The sequence below is a fragment of the Schistocerca cancellata genome, chromosome 1, assembly GCF_023864275.1.
Source record: "Schistocerca cancellata isolate TAMUIC-IGC-003103 chromosome 1, iqSchCanc2.1, whole genome shotgun sequence".
In the NCBI taxonomy this organism is placed as follows: Eukaryota; Metazoa; Arthropoda; class Insecta; order Orthoptera; family Acrididae; genus Schistocerca; species Schistocerca cancellata.
The window spans coordinates 491,304,241-491,312,594 of NC_064626.1; the positions used below are offsets into that span (position 1 = coordinate 491,304,241).

General features: G+C 42.9%; 1 non-coding gene across 1 annotated transcript; it reads right to left on the reverse strand.

Annotated features, from left to right (window-relative positions):
• Positions 1-4,615: 4,615 nt before the first annotated feature.
• Positions 4,616-4,689, reverse strand: Trnat-ugu (transfer RNA threonine (anticodon UGU)). Its single transcript has one exon. It is a non-coding gene; the product is annotated as a tRNA-Thr (tRNA).
• Positions 4,690-8,354: the final 3,665 nt, after the last annotated feature.

The following is an 8,354-nucleotide window of genomic DNA, read 5'->3' on the forward strand; positions in this document are numbered from 1 at the left end:
CGCCTGGTAGAGTTTTGCACAGAGTGTAACTTAACCATAGCTAACACTTGGTTCAAGAATCCTGAAAGAAGATTGTATACATGGAAGAATCCTGGAGATACTAGAAGGTATCAGATAGATTATATAATGGTAAGACAGAGATTTAGGAACCTGGTTTTAAATTTTAAGACATTTCCAGGGGACAGATGTGGACTCTGACCACAATCTATTGGTTGTGAACTGTAGATTAAAACTGAAGAAACTGCAAAAAGGTGGGAATTTAAGGATATGGGACCTGGATAAACTGAAAGAACAAGAGGTTGAACAGAGTTTCAGGGAGAGCATAAGAGAACAATTGACAGTAATTGGGGAAAGAAGTATAGTAGAAGAAGAATGGGTAGCTCTGAGGGATGAAGTAGTGAAGGCAGCAGAGGATCAAGTAGGTAAAAAGACGAGGGCTAGTTGAAATCCTTGGATAACAGAGGAAATATTGGATTTAACTGATGAAAGGAGAAAATATAAAAATGCAGTAAATGAAGCAGGCAAAAAGGAATACAAACGTCTCAAAAATGAGATCGACAGGAATTGCAAAATGGCTATACATGGATGGCTAGAGGGCAAATGTAAGGATGTAGAGGCTTATCTCACTATAGGAAAGACAGATACTGACCTTTGGAGAAAAGAGAACCACTTGTATGAATATCAAGAGCTCAGATGGAAACCCACTTCTAAGCAAAGAAGGGAAAGCAGAGAGGTGGAAGGAGTATATAGAGGGTCTATACAAGAGCGATTTACTTGAGGACAATATTATGGAAATGGAAGAGGATGTAGATGAAGATGAAATGGGAGATACGATACTGCGTGAAGAGTTGACAGAGCACTGAAAGACCTGAGTCGAAACAAGGCCCCAGGAGTAGACAACATTCCATTAGAACTACTGACGGCCTCGGGAGAGCCATTCCTGACAAAACTCTACCATCTGGTGAGCAAGATGTATGAGACAGGCGAAGTACCCTCAGACTTCAAGAAGAATATAATAATTCCAATCCCAAAGAAAGCAGGTGTTGACAGATGTGAAAATTACCGAACCATCAGTTTAATAAATCACAGCTGCAAAATACTAACACGAATTCTTTACAGACGAATGGAAAAACTGGTAGAAGCCGACATCGGGGAAGATCAGTTTGGATTCCGTAGAAATATTGGAACACGTGAGGCAATACTGACCTTACGACTTACCTTAGAAGAAAGATTAAGGAAAGGCAATCCTACTTTTGTAGCATTTGTAGACTTAGAGAAAGCTTTTGACAATGTTGACTGGAATGCGCACTTTCAAATTCTAAAGGTGACAGGGGTAAAATACAGGGAGCGAAAGGCTATTTACAATTTGTACAGAAACCTTATGGCTGTTATAAGAGTCGAGGGACATGAAAAGCAAGCAGTGATTGGGAAGGGAGTGAGACAGGGTTGTAGCCTCTTCCCAATGTTATTCAATCTGTATATTGAGCAAGCAGTAAAGTAAGCAAAAGAAAAATTCGGAGTAAATCCATGGAGTAGAAAGAAAAAAAACTTTGAGGTTCGCCGATGACATTGTAATTCTGTCAGAGACAGCAAAGGACTTGGAAGAGCAGCTGAACGGAATGGACAGTGTCTTGAAAGGAGGATATAAGATGAACATCAACAAAAGCAAAACGAGGATAATGGAATGTAGTCGAATTAAGTCGGGTGATGCTGAGGGAATTAGATTAGGAAATGAGACACTTAAAGTTGTGAAGGAGTTTTGCTATTTGGGGAGTAAAATAACTGATGATGGTCGAAGTAGAGAAGATATAAAATGTAGACTGGCAATGGCAAGGAAAGCGTTTCTGAAGAAGAGGAATTTATTAACATCGAGTATAGATTTAAGTGTCAGTAAGTCGTCTTTGAAAGTATTTGTATGGAGTGTAGCCATGTATGGAAGTGAAAAATGGACGATAAGTAGTTTGGACAAGAAGAGAATTGAAGCTTTCCAAATGTGGTGCTACAGAAGAATGCTGAAGATTAGATGGGTAGATCACATAACTAATGATGAAGTATTGAATAGAATTGGGGAGAAGAGGAGTTTGTGGCACAACTTGACAAAAAGAAGGGACCGGTTAGTACGACATGTTCTGAGGCATCAAGGGATCCCAAATTTAGCATTGGAGGGCAGCGTGGAGGGTAAAAATCGTAGAGGGAGACCAAGAGATGAATACACTAAGCAGGTTCAAACGGATGTAGGTTGCAGTAAGCACTGGGAGAGGAAGAAGATTGCACAGGATAGGGTAGCATGGAGAGCTGCATCAAACCAGTCTCAGGACTGAAGACCACAACTACAACAACAACAGTAGGCTATATATAATATCTCAAGAAGAACTTCGCAGTTCGTGTTCTGGAGCTCCTAAAAGGCAAGGCCGAACTTTTTGGCTCGAGTCATCAGCAATGGAATCTCGTGGTAAAAGAATGGAAAACAACCTTCTTGGTATTATGATATTTTTAGAATGTAGCACGCTCTGGAATTCTGGAAACTTCCCGTTGAGTCTTTTAAATTAAGCTTGAAAGCTGTAAGCTTCAGCCGTCCAGAGTGGCCAAGCAGTTCTAGGCGCTACAGTCAGGAACAGCGCCACCGCTACGGTCGCAGGTTCGAATCCTGCCACGGGCATGGATGTGTGTGATGTCCTTAGGTTAGTTAGGTTTAAGTAGTTCTAGGTTCTAGGGGACTGATGACCTCAGAAGTTAAGTCCCATAGTGCTCAGAGCCATTTGAACCTTTAGAAAGCTATTAGTGTAAACCTAAATTGGTATGAATTACAGGTATGTAACTTAAATAGTACATGAGTTATTGGAGGTCAAAGTGGCAGATTGCTATCGATCGTGTCAGGCCATAAGTACTCCACAGTTACACGAAAAAACGGTAGCAGCGTGCTTATAAATACATTTATTCGTCTATGTCTTTGTTTATATCCGATAGATATTATTCATGAAAAAATTAGTTAAATATTTACTTTGTTTTAAAAAGCACAGAGACATTAGGCTACTGGCCTACCTTTTGTTCTGTTCCTTTGATGTATGTTTATTTAATTTGTGTGTGTGTCTAATAATGTGTGTTAGAACGTGTTTATGGTCCAGCCGTAGGAATATTTATTTAATTTAAAGTTATTTAAATGTAACTCCAGTATCTGTATATGTTTATGTATGTTTGTGAGTGTACGTTGGATTGAATACATGGTGCGAGCGCTCTAGCCAATCACAGCACTCGTGAATGGGGAGACTGGATGGAAGCGAGATCGGAGGAGACACGGGGCCAGTTCTGGACAGTGCGGCGCTAGGGAGAGTCGCAATGTTCGCGACGGACGCAGAGTCGGCGGAAAGAGAATGACAGTGGAGCAGTTTGCGCGTGGTCGCGGAGGATAGAAATATTTCGGAACGCCGACCTGTGTTCTTGTGTGATTTCCGTGCCTTCTGCAGTGAAGACGTAGTGTGCGTTTAGAAGTGAATATCTCGCGAGCTATGTTGTTGTTCATAACTAATTACGTGCAGTAGGAATCTATTGTTTCCCTGTTATTTAACTTATATTTTATTTTATTGCTGGACCATCGACACCAATAAGTGTTTTGCAGAAATATACCACATTCTCAAAAGTACTTCTACTATCGTACACATCATTTGAAGTTGTTAAGATAGTACCTGCAGATTTTATTTAATTCCAATCTTTCATTTATAAATTTATATGTTACATTCATAATTCGCAATTGCCGAGTGATAGAAACCTTCGACCATTCGATACATGTGTGTATTTTTATCGTATACTGTAGACTCAGCAGTATTTGGCCTGTAATGCGGCAACGACGTTTCCCAGCCCCAGGATAACGAAACCAGCCAAAACGTTTAATACTGCAACTCTGAGGCAGAGGGTACGTAGTTGAGGGCCACCACACCACTTCATTTCATTTATTATTTCGAAATCCCGCACAGAGTAGCACCAGTTACTAACGAATCTCCAATATTTTAATACAAAGACTTTCAACCCCATTGACGTCAAGCAAGTAAGAATTTCTAATCAATTCAGGAAGGACACATAGCAGATTACGGGTCTAAAGGAGCTCCCTAATGCAGTGTCACGTTAATTTACTGTGACTACCTGTCAAAAGCCTGAATAACCGCCTTTTGCAGCGCGCACCGCTGTGAGGCGTACAAGAAGAGAGTCAGTGAGGTTCTGGGATGTGGAGCCATGCCGATTCCAGTATCGCGGCCACCTGCGCTATGTTTCTCCGTTGACGATCCATTGCGCGAACAGACCGACCGACGTGGTCCCAACGATGCTCGATTGGCTCTAAATCCGGGGATTTTGGTAGCTATGAGAGTACTCTTCGAACCACACACGTGCATTGCGAGCAGTGTGACACAGTGCGTTGTCCTGCTGATAGATTCCATCGTGCCGAGGAAAGACAAACTGCCTGCAAGGCAGTCCTCCAGGATAGATACGTTCTTGTGTTGACCTAATGTGCCTGCCAGAATGATGAGATAACGTAGGGAACGCCACCAAAACATTCCCCACACCATACCCCTTAGCTCCTTACAGGCGTTGATATAAGTCAAAGGGGACAGATGAAAATGTGTGCCCCGACCGGGACTCGAACCCGGGATCTCCTGCTTACATGGCAGACGCTCTATCCATCTGAGCCACCGAGGACACAGAGGATAGCGCGGCTGCAGGTATTTATCTCTGGCACGCCTCCCGCGAAACCCACATTCTCAACGTATTGTCCCGCACTACATTCGTAGTGCCCCCGCCCATTATACTCATTACTCGTGGCGCGTTGCCGATTCCCGTAAGAGTTCGAGCACTGTTTGTGCATTCGCACAGAAGAAGAAGATGGTCAATGGTCAAATGGCCGGTGAGCCTTAACTATATATATATATATATATATATATATATATACTAAGATGGTATCTGTTCTTTCGGACATGTTAGTATCCTTTCGAAGATTGTTGCAGCGTATTTCCTTTCAGACGTTCCACGCTCATGGGGCATGAAACGTGGTTCATCTAAACATGCCACGTGTTTAGAGATGGGCAAAACTGTTCTTTTCAGAGATTGGATCAGAACTGTTCACTCCCTGAAATGAATTAGCTCTTTTTCATGACTCACCACTCATTTACAATATAAAATAAATGGAAGGCACATTGCCCTTTAAACTTGGTTTATTCCAGTACTATACCTGTATTTTGATCTTATTTGATCCTATTTTGAAGTAACACAGATAATGAGTAAGAATTTTGTATTGTTTATTGAAATTTCCACGATATGACAAAGTTTTTGATTATTGATTTATTTTGCACTATCGTGGTTTTCTGGGTGATCGGAAAATGTTGTAACTTGAGATTTACATTAACAATATATTTGGCTATAATGTATTAAAATTTCATTAACCTCATACAAATACATCGCAAGCCATATATTTTTAAAGTGAACATTTCCTTCCGAAGACGCCTAAAATCGCAAAATCCGTACCAGAATAAGAAAAAAAATATAAATTTGACTGTAAAACGAAAGTGCTGCATATAGCCTTACGCAGAATAAAACAAGGAAAATATTGGTGTATCACATTTTGCGATACGTTTATCGGTTCGCTCGTAATTAAAGCGTAAATTCGAGTGTCCATAATAAAAATCCTATAGTAAGAGGAGTCATCAGGAACCTAATCTAATCAGTTTAAACAAATAAAAATAAAATAAAAACAATTGATGTATATATAACATAATAATGTAATATACATAGCGGTATTACTACGAAGAACAATATCCAGTAGGGACGAACTCCGATGCAGAGGCGCTGAGTCGAGCAGGTCGAGCCGCGAGCTGTATTACTGCGTGAGCTGAGACCGCAGAGACCAGAGTGACACCTGAGTCACTTTGCTCAACGCTCTGGCTAGAGTCGAGACGGTGGGGTGAGCGTTGAGCGGGCGAGTTCCGAGGGTGGGGGAAGCGGTGAACTCACCCGCTCCGAGACAAATCGTCCGTTCCCTTGCGAGCAGGTTGTTGCAAGTAGTTCCTATGTTATCCGCTAGGTGGCTCTCTGTCCTGTTGCTAGCATCAACTGCCCAGAGGGCAGGACGTGCGACTGAAACGATCGCCGACAGAGTGCGATGCGAAGTTAAGCTGCGTCAGACACTGCAAGCGGCAGACGACGCACAGAGACGGCACGGCATATGTGAAACACAAAATCGAATGGGGCACTGCACAATGCAGGCAGCCACGGTAGAAGCAGGGCAGAGGCCGGCGCTGGCTGTGTTGTGTGGTGTGCACTGTGCTCTGACCAGCAGAGGCGCTGCTGATATGCTCCATCTCTCTCTCTCTCTCTCTCTCTGCCGTGGGAAACGTTTGGAGCTACCGTTCTTTTTTTCTGAATCACTGATTGTTCACTCCTTTGAAAGATTCAACTCTATGAATTAGTTCAAGAGCGGATCCCCCATCTCTACACATGTTACCACTCGGCCGACATCTATTTGGGGTACTAGCGTGGACATTCCAGCCTTTGTTGCTGATGAAACATTCAGTATGGGTGCATGAAGTAAACGCCCTCTGCAGAAGCCCATATGCAGCAACGCCCCCCGAACGGTCGTTGAGGGGGGTCAGTTGGTAGCTGAGTGGTTCATCGGAGCATTCAATTGCATGTCTATTCGCCTGTACACATCTCTCCCCAGCCGTTGTTCACCTCTATGGGTCCTAGTGCATCAAAGTTGCCTCGATGCCGCTTTCGGGTAGCACCATTTTGATGCACTGTGTACTTTAGCCAGGACGGCACGCGAACAGCTTACAGACCTAGCCGTTTCGGATACTTTCTCAACCTTGGTCCGAAAACCAGTGACCATACGATGTGGACGTCAGACAAATCGCTCCGCGTCCGCATTACAGCAACGACTCCACTGTTCCTTTGTCTCCAGGATACACTTTATACGGCCTCGAGTGCTAGTGCTGCCACCTGCCGTGTGTGAGTGGTTATTGCACGTTACCTTCGAACATAGGCGGTTGTCACATTAATGTGACTGGACCGTGTATTATTCAGTATTATAATCTCTGAATAACGATGTAATTAATTTGTGTACACGAAACTTCGTGGATAAACACCTTGATGTCTGCCCCAGCAGCATAGCCAACCTTCTAACGGATCTCTGATACCAGCAGCAGAACACATCTCAAACAACTGCATCAGTATTGTACTCGTGATGGCCACATTTTTCTCACTAATTTCTATGTTTAGCTGCCGAAGACAATTATGGGTTACCCCTACTTCACGTATTTTCTGCCAATTTTTTTTCCCTTTATGTTCATGGACTGGAGTTTTTAGTCAACAGAAAAGTTCTCGTTTGCAAATGAACCCAAAAACGAGCGTGGCTGACTCGTTAAACCACTGCCCAGACGCACACCCAACTTTAGATGCAGCTGCTGTGGACAACACACAACGGACGAAAAAAGCAGGACATGAAAGGCAGGCTACGACAGCCACAGCGGGCATTCCTCACTAAGTGTAATAGTATCCAGCATAGACCTTAATTTGTTAAAAAAATTTACGAGAATTCACCGTCAGAGCAGCATTCTACTGAAATGAATTATGCACTGTAGGAAACCGAGAAAGATGTGTGTGAACTCCTAAGAGACCAAACTGCTGAGGTCATCGGTCCCTAGACTTACTCAGTACTTAAACTAACTTATGCTAAGAGCAACACACACCACCAAGCCCGAGGGAGGACTCGAACCTCCTGCGGAGGGGACACAGAGTCCGTGACGTGGCGCCTCAAACCGCGCGGCCACTCCACGCGGCTGCCGAAAAAGAAGGGAGCAGAAAAGTTTGAGATACTGTCTTGCAGAAGGATGTTGAAAATTAGGCAGACTAATATGGCAAGCAATGAAGAGACTCTAAACAGAATCTGCAAGGAACAGATTATGTGGAAAACACTGGCAAAGAAGAAAGGGCGGGATGTTAGTCCTCGTGTTAATACATCAGGAATTAACTTTCACGGTACTAGCGGGAGATGTAAGGGAAGATAGAGCTTTGAAAGTATCCAACAAATGATTGACAGGACGAATAGGTTGTCACAGGAGACGAAGACATAGTGGATCGCATCGAACATGTCAGAAAACTGATGGCCCTAAAAAGAAAAGTGGGTAAACGATGGGAAACGGCCTTCCAGTTTCTCTGTTAGTGTATTGGGTGTATTCGGACGTTTCTGCTGTTATGCAGTATTTTTAAAGAGTTCTATTTGTTTTTTAGGAATTAAATGTTTTTAATTAAAATGTCTTTCGAGGAATTTTTGGTCTTTTAGAGAGAAGACAGTGGAATAATACTTTTTAGTG